The sequence below is a fragment of the Perna viridis genome, chromosome 9 (genome assembly GCF_037379345.1).
Source record: "Perna viridis isolate PV_CMFRI_1.1 ecotype Kerala chromosome 9, ASM3737934v1, whole genome shotgun sequence".
Classification (NCBI taxonomy): domain Eukaryota; kingdom Metazoa; phylum Mollusca; class Bivalvia; order Mytilida; family Mytilidae; genus Perna; species Perna viridis.
The window spans coordinates 1,181,708-1,196,617 of record NC_142453.1 but is presented as its reverse complement, the minus strand read 5'-3'; positions in this window follow the sequence as shown (position 1 = coordinate 1,196,617).

Genomic DNA, 14,910 nt, shown 5'->3' with positions numbered 1-14,910 from the left:
TAAAAAATCAGGTTCAAAAGTTGGCTAATTCATCTTAAAAGTGTTACCTGTATTGGGGTACTACTTTTTCAGCTGGTAAAGACCACTTGCTGAATATCCAACTTTACTTGAAAAACTGGCTTACTAGGTCTCAGTATCGTATTAATTTTCCCATAGACCTCTATAGTGAAGTGCATGTTTTTAGGATTTTTTAAAAAATATGTAAATTGATTCAATAAAACTTTCACTTATGTAGCATTTCTAAGGACATGTGAAAAAATAATTTCCTGCAAAGAAAATAGGGTGAGTCCACGAAGATTGGACAGAAAAGTAGTCTTGAACTATAAATAGCCATTTTCCCTATTTTCACTTTCGTTTTGCACTCACCTAACCAACCTTTTCAGTGGAACATTTTTATGATATTATGTTAGATTTTCTTTTAAAAAAGTTCTTCATCTTACAGTGTGATGTTTGCTCTATTTTTTAAGTCATTGTTCATGTCTTTTGACAAAACATTAGTTTGTAGAGAGGCAAAAAGAAAATGCACTATATTTTTATGGCATCCATGTTTTGACGTACACCCACTCAGGGATATGCAATACGATACTGGTACCTATTACTAATAAACATTTCAATATAATCCTAAAAGTTGTTGTTTTTCTGCTAGAGTATTCATTTCCATACTGAAAATTCAGAATATCATTGCCCTGCTACAAACATGAGTTTTCTATTAAAATTCTTATATAGGTACCCTATTCCAGGCATAAGACTAATATCTCAATGTTAGCCAGAAAATATTACTTTTGATAAAAAGCTGCTGCATTAATCAAACTAAGCAACTTTGTGGTTTATTCTGACATGGTAGATACATAAGCTGTACTATGAGTTCCAAATCATTATCTAATCCCCACTTGTGAGTTCCATATATGGAAATATTAATATCCGAACCTCCTTTTTTGTCTTTAACTCAAGGGAGCCTCTTGTTTAAAGTAAAGTATAATGACCGGTACAACCAACTGTTTTAAACTATAGATATGGTCATTTCAATTATAATAAATCCAGAAAAAATTATACCAATATCATAGTTTTAAAAAAATATAGCTTTTCATATGCAGAAAATACAGATTGTAAGCCATTTTGGTACCCCAGGCAGATACAAATGGACCTCAATGTCACAGGAAAAGGACTTTTTCTTTAAAACAGATAGCTATGATGCAAGAAATATAGTTTACTGGTATAAATATTATAATAACAATTGTCTGCTTTAGATACTTTTTGAAAAAATTCAGTTTTTATATGAAAAAACACCATTATTTTTCTTGCCGCATTAGAATCTGTCCATTTGAACCACTAAAAAAAGTCCACTAAAAAATTGGCTGATGACTTTTGTGACATTTCTGTGTTTAAATCAACCACACAGTTATATGGCAACTCATTTTAGCTATTTATTTGAAAGAAAAACAAAAAATAAAAAAAATATTCATTTTTTCATATATAAGAGGCAATGTATGGAAAATGACTATTTTCAAGTCCTAACCACATACTTAAAATGTGTTGTAACTTGAAAACTATCCTTTATGCAGGAGTATTACTTGCTTTAGGTTACCTGAATATAGATATGCTCATCATAAATAGTCAAGATAATAATTTTATTGAACTGATATCCTACAAATTCATGAAAACAAAATGCATTTCCAAATTTGGTCAAGATTAACCATAAATGCAAAAAACCAGAGCTACCATAAAAAATCAGGTTCAAAAGTTGGCTAATTCATCTTAAAAGTGTTACCTGTATTGGGGTACTACTTTTTCAGCTGGTAAAGACCACTTGCTGAATATCCAACTTTACTTGAAAAACTGGCTTACTAGGTCTCAGTATCGTATTAATTTTCCCATAGACCTCTATAGTGAAGTGCATGTTTTTAGGATTTTTTAAAAAATATGTAAATTGATTCAATAAAACTTTCACTTATGTAGCATTTCTAAGGACATGTGAAAAAATAATTTCCTGCAAAGAAAATAGGGTGAGTCCACGAAGATTGGACAGAAAAGTAGTCTTGAACTATAAATAGCCATTTTCCCTATTTTCACTTTCGTTTTGCACTCACCTAACCAACCTTTTCAGTGGAACATTTTTATGATATTATGTTAGATTTTCTTTTAAAAAAGTTCTTCATCTTACAGTGTGATGTTTGCTCTATTTTTTAAGTCATTGTTCATGTCTTTTGACAAAACATTAGTTTGTAGAGAGGCAAAAAGAAAATGCACTATATTTTTATGGCATCCATGTTTTGACGTACACCCACTCAGGGATATGCAATACGATACTGGTACCTATTACTAATAAACATTTCAATATAATCCTAAAAGTTGTTGTTTTTCTGCTAGAGTATTCATTTCCATACTGAAAATTCAGAATATCATTGCCCTGCTACAAACATGAGTTTTCTATTAAAATTCTTATATAGGTACCCTATTCCAGGCATAAGACTAATATCTCAATGTTAGCCAGAAAATATTACTTTTGATAAAAAGCTGCTGCATTAATCAAACTAAGCAACTTTGTGGTTTATTCTGACATGGTAGATACATAAGCTGTACTATGAGTTCCAAATCATTATCTAATCCCCACTTGTGAGTTCCATATATGGAAATATTAATATCCGAACCTCCTTTTTTGTCTTTAACTCAAGGGAGCCTCTTGTTTAAAGTAAAGTATAATGACCGGTACAACCAACTGTTTTAAACTATAGATATGGTCATTTCAATTATAATAAATCCAGAAAAAATTATACCAATATCATAGTTTTAAAAAAATATAGCTTTTCATATGCAGAAAATACAGATTGTAAGCCATTTTGGTACCCCAGGCAGATACAAATGGACCTCAATGTCACAGGAAAAGGACTTTTTCTTTAAAACAGATAGCTATGATGCAAGAAATATAGTTTACTGGTATAAATATTATAATAACAATTGTCTGCTTTAGATACTTTTTGAAAAAATTCAGTTTTTATATGAAAAAACACCATTATTTTTCTTGCCGCATTAGAATCTGTCCATTTGAACCACTAAAAAAAGTCCACTAAAAAATTGGCTGATGACTTTTGTGACATTTCTGTGTTTAAATCAACCACACAGTTATATGGCAACTCATTTTAGCTATTTATTTGAAAGAAAAACAAAAAATAAAAAAAATATTCATTTTTTCATATATAAGAGGCAATGTATGGAAAATGACTATTTTCAAGTCCTAACCACATACTTAAAATGTGTTGTAACTTGAAAACTATCCTTTATGCAGGAGTATTACTTGCTTTAGGTTACCTGAATATAGATATGCTCATCATAAATAGTCAAGATAATAATTTTATTGAACTGATATCCTACAAATTCATGAAAACAAAATGCATTTCCAAATTTGGTCAAGATTAACCATAAATGCAAAAAACCAGAGCTACCATAAAAAATCAGGTTCAAAAGTTGGCTAATTCATCTTAAAAGTGTTACCTGTATTGGGGTACTACTTTTTCAGCTGGTAAAGACCACTTGCTGAATATCCAACTTTACTTGAAAAACTGGCTTACTAGGTCTCAGTATCGTATTAATTTTCCCATAGACCTCTATAGTGAAGTGCATGTTTTTAGGATTTTTTAAAAAATATGTAAATTGATTCAATAAAACTTTCACTTATGTAGCATTTCTAAGGACATGTGAAAAAATAATTTCCTGCAAAGAAAATAGGGTGAGTCCACGAAGATTGGACAGAAAAGTAGTCTTGAACTATAAATAGCCATTTTCCCTATTTTCACTTTCGTTTTGCACTCACCTAACCAACCTTTTCAGTGGAACATTTTTATGATATTATGTTAGATTTTCTTTTAAAAAAGTTCTTCATCTTACAGTGTGATGTTTGCTCTATTTTTTAAGTCATTGTTCATGTCTTTTGACAAAACATTAGTTTGTAGAGAGGCAAAAAGAAAATGCACTATATTTTTATGGCATCCATGTTTTGACGTACACCCACTCAGGGATATGCAATACGATACTGGTACCTATTACTAATAAACATTTCAATATAATCCTAAAAGTTGTTGTTTTTCTGCTAGAGTATTCATTTCCATACTGAAAATTCAGAATATCATTGCCCTGCTACAAACATGAGTTTTCTATTAAAATTCTTATATAGGTACCCTATTCCAGGCATAAGACTAATATCTCAATGTTAGCCAGAAAATATTACTTTTGATAAAAAGCTGCTGCATTAATCAAACTAAGCAACTTTGTGGTTTATTCTGACATGGTAGATACATAAGCTGTACTATGAGTTCCAAATCATTATCTAATCCCCACTTGTGAGTTCCATATATGGAAATATTAATATCCGAACCTCCTTTTTTGTCTTTAACTCAAGGGAGCCTCTTGTTTAAAGTAAAGTATAATGACCGGTACAACCAACTGTTTTAAACTATAGATATGGTCATTTCAATTATAATAAATCCAGAAAAAATTATACCAATATCATAGTTTTAAAAAAATATAGCTTTTCATATGCAGAAAATACAGATTGTAAGCCATTTTGGTACCCCAGGCAGATACAAATGGACCTCAATGTCACAGGAAAAGGACTTTTTCTTTAAAACAGATAGCTATGATGCAAGAAATATAGTTTACTGGTATAAATATTATAATAACAATTGTCTGCTTTAGATACTTTTTGAAAAAATTCAGTTTTTATATGAAAAAACACCATTATTTTTCTTGCCGCATTAGAATCTGTCCATTTGAACCACTAAAAAAAGTCCACTAAAAAATTGGCTGATGACTTTTGTGACATTTCTGTGTTTAAATCAACCACACAGTTATATGGCAACTCATTTTAGCTATTTATTTGAAAGAAAAACAAAAAATAAAAAAAATATTCATTTTTTCATATATAAGAGGCAATGTATGGAAAATGACTATTTTCAAGTCCTAACCACATACTTAAAATGTGTTGTAACTTGAAAACTATCCTTTATGCAGGAGTATTACTTGCTTTAGGTTACCTGAATATAGATATGCTCATCATAAATAGTCAAGATAATAATTTTATTGAACTGATATCCTACAAATTCATGAAAACAAAATGCATTTCCAAATTTGGTCAAGATTAACCATAAATGCAAAAAACCAGAGCTACCATAAAAAATCAGGTTCAAAAGTTGGCTAATTCATCTTAAAAGTGTTACCTGTATTGGGGTACTACTTTTTCAGCTGGTAAAGACCACTTGCTGAATATCCAACTTTACTTGAAAAACTGGCTTACTAGGTCTCAGTATCGTATTAATTTTCCCATAGACCTCTATAGTGAAGTGCATGTTTTTAGGATTTTTTAAAAAATATGTAAATTGATTCAATAAAACTTTCACTTATGTAGCATTTCTAAGGACATGTGAAAAAATAATTTCCTGCAAAGAAAATAGGGTGAGTCCACGAAGATTGGACAGAAAAGTAGTCTTGAACTATAAATAGCCATTTTCCCTATTTTCACTTTCGTTTTGCACTCACCTAACCAACCTTTTCAGTGGAACATTTTTATGATATTATGTTAGATTTTCTTTTAAAAAAGTTCTTCATCTTACAGTGTGATGTTTGCTCTATTTTTTAAGTCATTGTTCATGTCTTTTGACAAAACATTAGTTTGTAGAGAGGCAAAAAGAAAATGCACTATATTTTTATGGCATCCATGTTTTGACGTACACCCACTCAGGGATATGCAATACGATACTGGTACCTATTACTAATAAACATTTCAATATAATCCTAAAAGTTGTTGTTTTTCTGCTAGAGTATTCATTTCCATACTGAAAATTCAGAATATCATTGCCCTGCTACAAACATGAGTTTTCTATTAAAATTCTTATATAGGTACCCTATTCCAGGCATAAGACTAATATCTCAATGTTAGCCAGAAAATATTACTTTTGATAAAAAGCTGCTGCATTAATCAAACTAAGCAACTTTGTGGTTTATTCTGACATGGTAGATACATAAGCTGTACTATGAGTTCCAAATCATTATCTAATCCCCACTTGTGAGTTCCATATATGGAAATATTAATATCCGAACCTCCTTTTTTGTCTTTAACTCAAGGGAGCCTCTTGTTTAAAGTAAAGTATAATGACCGGTACAACCAACTGTTTTAAACTATAGATATGGTCATTTCAATTATAATAAATCCAGAAAAAATTATACCAATATCATAGTTTTAAAAAAATATAGCTTTTCATATGCAGAAAATACAGATTGTAAGCCATTTTGGTACCCCAGGCAGATACAAATGGACCTCAATGTCACAGGAAAAGGACTTTTTCTTTAAAACAGATAGCTATGATGCAAGAAATATAGTTTACTGGTATAAATATTATAATAACAATTGTCTGCTTTAGATACTTTTTGAAAAAATTCAGTTTTTATATGAAAAAACACCATTATTTTTCTTGCCGCATTAGAATCTGTCCATTTGAACCACTAAAAAAAGTCCACTAAAAAATTGGCTGATGACTTTTGTGACATTTCTGTGTTTAAATCAACCACACAGTTATATGGCAACTCATTTTAGCTATTTATTTGAAAGAAAAACAAAAAATAAAAAAAATATTCATTTTTTCATATATAAGAGGCAATGTATGGAAAATGACTATTTTCAAGTCCTAACCACATACTTAAAATGTGTTGTAACTTGAAAACTATCCTTTATGCAGGAGTATTACTTGCTTTAGGTTACCTGAATATAGATATGCTCATCATAAATAGTCAAGATAATAATTTTATTGAACTGATATCCTACAAATTCATGAAAACAAAATGCATTTCCAAATTTGGTCAAGATTAACCATAAATGCAAAAAACCAGAGCTACCATAAAAAATCAGGTTCAAAAGTTGGCTAATTCATCTTAAAAGTGTTACCTGTATTGGGGTACTACTTTTTCAGCTGGTAAAGACCACTTGCTGAATATCCAACTTTACTTGAAAAACTGGCTTACTAGGTCTCAGTATCGTATTAATTTTCCCATAGACCTCTATAGTGAAGTGCATGTTTTTAGGATTTTTTAAAAAATATGTAAATTGATTCAATAAAACTTTCACTTATGTAGCATTTCTAAGGACATGTGAAAAAATAATTTCCTGCAAAGAAAATAGGGTGAGTCCACGAAGATTGGACAGAAAAGTAGTCTTGAACTATAAATAGCCATTTTCCCTATTTTCACTTTCGTTTTGCACTCACCTAACCAACCTTTTCAGTGGAACATTTTTATGATATTATGTTAGATTTTCTTTTAAAAAAGTTCTTCATCTTACAGTGTGATGTTTGCTCTATTTTTTAAGTCATTGTTCATGTCTTTTGACAAAACATTAGTTTGTAGAGAGGCAAAAAGAAAATGCACTATATTTTTATGGCATCCATGTTTTGACGTACACCCACTCAGGGATATGCAATACGATACTGGTACCTATTACTAATAAACATTTCAATATAATCCTAAAAGTTGTTGTTTTTCTGCTAGAGTATTCATTTCCATACTGAAAATTCAGAATATCATTGCCCTGCTACAAACATGAGTTTTCTATTAAAATTCTTATATAGGTACCCTATTCCAGGCATAAGACTAATATCTCAATGTTAGCCAGAAAATATTACTTTTGATAAAAAGCTGCTGCATTAATCAAACTAAGCAACTTTGTGGTTTATTCTGACATGGTAGATACATAAGCTGTACTATGAGTTCCAAATCATTATCTAATCCCCACTTGTGAGTTCCATATATGGAAATATTAATATCCGAACCTCCTTTTTTGTCTTTAACTCAAGGGAGCCTCTTGTTTAAAGTAAAGTATAATGACCGGTACAACCAACTGTTTTAAACTATAGATATGGTCATTTCAATTATAATAAATCCAGAAAAAATTATACCAATATCATAGTTTTAAAAAAATATAGCTTTTCATATGCAGAAAATACAGATTGTAAGCCATTTTGGTACCCCAGGCAGATACAAATGGACCTCAATGTCACAGGAAAAGGACTTTTTCTTTAAAACAGATAGCTATGATGCAAGAAATATAGTTTACTGGTATAAATATTATAATAACAATTGTCTGCTTTAGATACTTTTTGAAAAAATTCAGTTTTTATATGAAAAAACACCATTATTTTTCTTGCCGCATTAGAATCTGTCCATTTGAACCACTAAAAAAAGTCCACTAAAAAATTGGCTGATGACTTTTGTGACATTTCTGTGTTTAAATCAACCACACAGTTATATGGCAACTCATTTTAGCTATTTATTTGAAAGAAAAACAAAAAATAAAAAAAATATTCATTTTTTCATATATAAGAGGCAATGTATGGAAAATGACTATTTTCAAGTCCTAACCACATACTTAAAATGTGTTGTAACTTGAAAACTATCCTTTATGCAGGAGTATTACTTGCTTTAGGTTACCTGAATATAGATATGCTCATCATAAATAGTCAAGATAATAATTTTATTGAACTGATATCCTACAAATTCATGAAAACAAAATGCATTTCCAAATTTGGTCAAGATTAACCATAAATGCAAAAAACCAGAGCTACCATAAAAAATCAGGTTCAAAAGTTGGCTAATTCATCTTAAAAGTGTTACCTGTATTGGGGTACTACTTTTTCAGCTGGTAAAGACCACTTGCTGAATATCCAACTTTACTTGAAAAACTGGCTTACTAGGTCTCAGTATCGTATTAATTTTCCCATAGACCTCTATAGTGAAGTGCATGTTTTTAGGATTTTTTAAAAAATATGTAAATTGATTCAATAAAACTTTCACTTATGTAGCATTTCTAAGGACATGTGAAAAAATAATTTCCTGCAAAGAAAATAGGGTGAGTCCACGAAGATTGGACAGAAAAGTAGTCTTGAACTATAAATAGCCATTTTCCCTATTTTCACTTTCGTTTTGCACTCACCTAACCAACCTTTTCAGTGGAACATTTTTATGATATTATGTTAGATTTTCTTTTAAAAAAGTTCTTCATCTTACAGTGTGATGTTTGCTCTATTTTTTAAGTCATTGTTCATGTCTTTTGACAAAACATTAGTTTGTAGAGAGGCAAAAAGAAAATGCACTATATTTTTATGGCATCCATGTTTTGACGTACACCCACTCAGGGATATGCAATACGATACTGGTACCTATTACTAATAAACATTTCAATATAATCCTAAAAGTTGTTGTTTTTCTGCTAGAGTATTCATTTCCATACTGAAAATTCAGAATATCATTGCCCTGCTACAAACATGAGTTTTCTATTAAAATTCTTATATAGGTACCCTATTCCAGGCATAAGACTAATATCTCAATGTTAGCCAGAAAATATTACTTTTGATAAAAAGCTGCTGCATTAATCAAACTAAGCAACTTTGTGGTTTATTCTGACATGGTAGATACATAAGCTGTACTATGAGTTCCAAATCATTATCTAATCCCCACTTGTGAGTTCCATATATGGAAATATTAATATCCGAACCTCCTTTTTTGTCTTTAACTCAAGGGAGCCTCTTGTTTAAAGTAAAGTATAATGACCGGTACAACCAACTGTTTTAAACTATAGATATGGTCATTTCAATTATAATAAATCCAGAAAAAATTATACCAATATCATAGTTTTAAAAAAATATAGCTTTTCATATGCAGAAAATACAGATTGTAAGCCATTTTGGTACCCCAGGCAGATACAAATGGACCTCAATGTCACAGGAAAAGGACTTTTTCTTTAAAACAGATAGCTATGATGCAAGAAATATAGTTTACTGGTATAAATATTATAATAACAATTGTCTGCTTTAGATACTTTTTGAAAAAATTCAGTTTTTATATGAAAAAACACCATTATTTTTCTTGCCGCATTAGAATCTGTCCATTTGAACCACTAAAAAAAGTCCACTAAAAAATTGGCTGATGACTTTTGTGACATTTCTGTGTTTAAATCAACCACACAGTTATATGGCAACTCATTTTAGCTATTTATTTGAAAGAAAAACAAAAAATAAAAAAAATATTCATTTTTTCATATATAAGAGGCAATGTATGGAAAATGACTATTTTCAAGTCCTAACCACATACTTAAAATGTGTTGTAACTTGAAAACTATCCTTTATGCAGGAGTATTACTTGCTTTAGGTTACCTGAATATAGATATGCTCATCATAAATAGTCAAGATAATAATTTTATTGAACTGATATCCTACAAATTCATGAAAACAAAATGCATTTCCAAATTTGGTCAAGATTAACCATAAATGCAAAAAACCAGAGCTACCATAAAAAATCAGGTTCAAAAGTTGGCTAATTCATCTTAAAAGTGTTACCTGTATTGGGGTACTACTTTTTCAGCTGGTAAAGACCACTTGCTGAATATCCAACTTTACTTGAAAAACTGGCTTACTAGGTCTCAGTATCGTATTAATTTTCCCATAGACCTCTATAGTGAAGTGCATGTTTTTAGGATTTTTTAAAAAATATGTAAATTGATTCAATAAAACTTTCACTTATGTAGCATTTCTAAGGACATGTGAAAAAATAATTTCCTGCAAAGAAAATAGGGTGAGTCCACGAAGATTGGACAGAAAAGTAGTCTTGAACTATAAATAGCCATTTTCCCTATTTTCACTTTCGTTTTGCACTCACCTAACCAACCTTTTCAGTGGAACATTTTTATGATATTATGTTAGATTTTCTTTTAAAAAAGTTCTTCATCTTACAGTGTGATGTTTGCTCTATTTTTTAAGTCATTGTTCATGTCTTTTGACAAAACATTAGTTTGTAGAGAGGCAAAAAGAAAATGCACTATATTTTTATGGCATCCATGTTTTGACGTACACCCACTCAGGGATATGCAATACGATACTGGTACCTATTACTAATAAACATTTCAATATAATCCTAAAAGTTGTTGTTTTTCTGCTAGAGTATTCATTTCCATACTGAAAATTCAGAATATCATTGCCCTGCTACAAACATGAGTTTTCTATTAAAATTCTTATATAGGTACCCTATTCCAGGCATAAGACTAATATCTCAATGTTAGCCAGAAAATATTACTTTTGATAAAAAGCTGCTGCATTAATCAAACTAAGCAACTTTGTGGTTTATTCTGACATGGTAGATACATAAGCTGTACTATGAGTTCCAAATCATTATCTAATCCCCACTTGTGAGTTCCATATATGGAAATATTAATATCCGAACCTCCTTTTTTGTCTTTAACTCAAGGGAGCCTCTTGTTTAAAGTAAAGTATAATGACCGGTACAACCAACTGTTTTAAACTATAGATATGGTCATTTCAATTATAATAAATCCAGAAAAAATTATACCAATATCATAGTTTTAAAAAAATATAGCTTTTCATATGCAGAAAATACAGATTGTAAGCCATTTTGGTACCCCAGGCAGATACAAATGGACCTCAATGTCACAGGAAAAGGACTTTTTCTTTAAAACAGATAGCTATGATGCAAGAAATATAGTTTACTGGTATAAATATTATAATAACAATTGTCTGCTTTAGATACTTTTTGAAAAAATTCAGTTTTTATATGAAAAAACACCATTATTTTTCTTGCCGCATTAGAATCTGTCCATTTGAACCACTAAAAAAAGTCCACTAAAAAATTGGCTGATGACTTTTGTGACATTTCTGTGTTTAAATCAACCACACAGTTATATGGCAACTCATTTTAGCTATTTATTTGAAAGAAAAACAAAAAATAAAAAAAATATTCATTTTTTCATATATAAGAGGCAATGTATGGAAAATGACTATTTTCAAGTCCTAACCACATACTTAAAATGTGTTGTAACTTGAAAACTATCCTTTATGCAGGAGTATTACTTGCTTTAGGTTACCTGAATATAGATATGCTCATCATAAATAGTCAAGATAATAATTTTATTGAACTGATATCCTACAAATTCATGAAAACAAAATGCATTTCCAAATTTGGTCAAGATTAACCATAAATGCAAAAAACCAGAGCTACCATAAAAAATCAGGTTCAAAAGTTGGCTAATTCATCTTAAAAGTGTTACCTGTATTGGGGTACTACTTTTTCAGCTGGTAAAGACCACTTGCTGAATATCCAACTTTACTTGAAAAACTGGCTTACTAGGTCTCAGTATCGTATTAATTTTCCCATAGACCTCTATAGTGAAGTGCATGTTTTTAGGATTTTTTAAAAAATATGTAAATTGATTCAATAAAACTTTCACTTATGTAGCATTTCTAAGGACATGTGAAAAAATAATTTCCTGCAAAGAAAATAGGGTGAGTCCACGAAGATTGGACAGAAAAGTAGTCTTGAACTATAAATAGCCATTTTCCCTATTTTCACTTTCGTTTTGCACTCACCTAACCAACCTTTTCAGTGGAACATTTTTATGATATTATGTTAGATTTTCTTTTAAAAAAGTTCTTCATCTTACAGTGTGATGTTTGCTCTATTTTTTAAGTCATTGTTCATGTCTTTTGACAAAACATTAGTTTGTAGAGAGGCAAAAAGAAAATGCACTATATTTTTATGGCATCCATGTTTTGACGTACACCCACTCAGGGATATGCAATACGATACTGGTACCTATTACTAATAAACATTTCAATATAATCCTAAAAGTTGTTGTTTTTCTGCTAGAGTATTCATTTCCATACTGAAAATTCAGAATATCATTGCCCTGCTACAAACATGAGTTTTCTATTAAAATTCTTATATAGGTACCCTATTCCAGGCATAAGACTAATATCTCAATGTTAGCCAGAAAATATTACTTTTGATAAAAAGCTGCTGCATTAATCAAACTAAGCAACTTTGTGGTTTATTCTGACATGGTAGATACATAAGCTGTACTATGAGTTCCAAATCATTATCTAATCCCCACTTGTGAGTTCCATATATGGAAATATTAATATCCGAACCTCCTTTTTTGTCTTTAACTCAAGGGAGCCTCTTGTTTAAAGTAAAGTATAATGACCGGTACAACCAACTGTTTTAAACTATAGATATGGTCATTTCAATTATAATAAATCCAGAAAAAATTATACCAATATCATAGTTTTAAAAAAATATAGCTTTTCATATGCAGAAAATACAGATTGTAAGCCATTTTGGTACCCCAGGCAGATACAAATGGACCTCAATGTCACAGGAAAAGGACTTTTTCTTTAAAACAGATAGCTATGATGCAAGAAATATAGTTTACTGGTATAAATATTATAATAACAATTGTCTGCTTTAGATACTTTTTGAAAAAATTCAGTTTTTATATGAAAAAACACCATTATTTTTCTTGCCGCATTAGAATCTGTCCATTTGAACCACTAAAAAAAGTCCACTAAAAAATTGGCTGATGACTTTTGTGACATTTCTGTGTTTAAATCAACCACACAGTTATATGGCAACTCATTTTAGCTATTTATTTGAAAGAAAAACAAAAAATAAAAAAAATATTCATTTTTTCATATATAAGAGGCAATGTATGGAAAATGACTATTTTCAAGTCCTAACCACATACTTAAAATGTGTTGTAACTTGAAAACTATCCTTTATGCAGGAGTATTACTTGCTTTAGGTTACCTGAATATAGATATGCTCATCATAAATAGTCAAGATAATAATTTTATTGAACTGATATCCTACAAATTCATGAAAACAAAATGCATTTCCAAATTTGGTCAAGATTAACCATAAATGCAAAAAACCAGAGCTACCATAAAAAATCAGGTTCAAAAGTTGGCTAATTCATCTTAAAAGTGTTACCTGTATTGGGGTACTACTTTTTCAGCTGGTAAAGACCACTTGCTGAATATCCAACTTTACTTGAAAAACTGGCTTACTAGGTCTCAGTATCGTATTAATTTTCCCATAGACCTCTATAGTGAAGTGCATGTTTTTAGGATTTTTTAAAAAATATGTAAATTGATTCAATAAAACTTTCACTTATGTAGCATTTCTAAGGACATGTGAAAAAATAATTTCCTGCAAAGAAAATAGGGTGAGTCCACGAAGATTGGACAGAAAAGTAGTCTTGAACTATAAATAGCCATTTTCCCTATTTTCACTTTCGTTTTGCACTCACCTAACCAACCTTTTCAGTGGAACATTTTTATGATATTATGTTAGATTTTCTTTTAAAAAAGTTCTTCATCTTACAGTGTGATGTTTGCTCTATTTTTTAAGTCATTGTTCATGTCTTTTGACAAAACATTAGTTTGTAGAGAGGCAAAAAGAAAATGCACTATATTTTTATGGCATCCATGTTTTGACGTACACCCACTCAGGGATATGCAATACGATACTGGTACCTATTACTAATAAACATTTCAATATAATCCTAAAAGTTGTTGTTTTTCTGCTAGAGTATTCATTTCCATACTGAAAATTCAGAATATCATTGCCCTGCTACAAACATGAGTTTTCTATTAAAATTCTTATATAGGTACCCTATTCCAGGCATAAGACTAATATCTCAATGTTAGCCAGAAAATATTACTTTTGATAAAAAGCTGCTGCATTAATCAAACTAAGCAACTTTGTGGTTTATTCTGACATGGTAGATACATAAGCTGTACTATGAGTTCCAAATCATTATCTAATCCCCACTTGTGAGTTCCATATATGGAAATATTAATATCCGAACCTCCTTTTTTGTCTTTAACTCAAGGGAGCCTCTTGTTTAAAGTAAAGTATAATGACCGGTACAACCAACTGTTTTAAACTATAGATATGGTCATTTCAATTATAATAAATCCAGAAAAAATTATACCAATATCATAGTTTTAAAAAAATATAGCTTTTCATATGCAGAAAATACAGATTGTAAGCCATTTTGGTACCCCAGGCAGATACAAATGG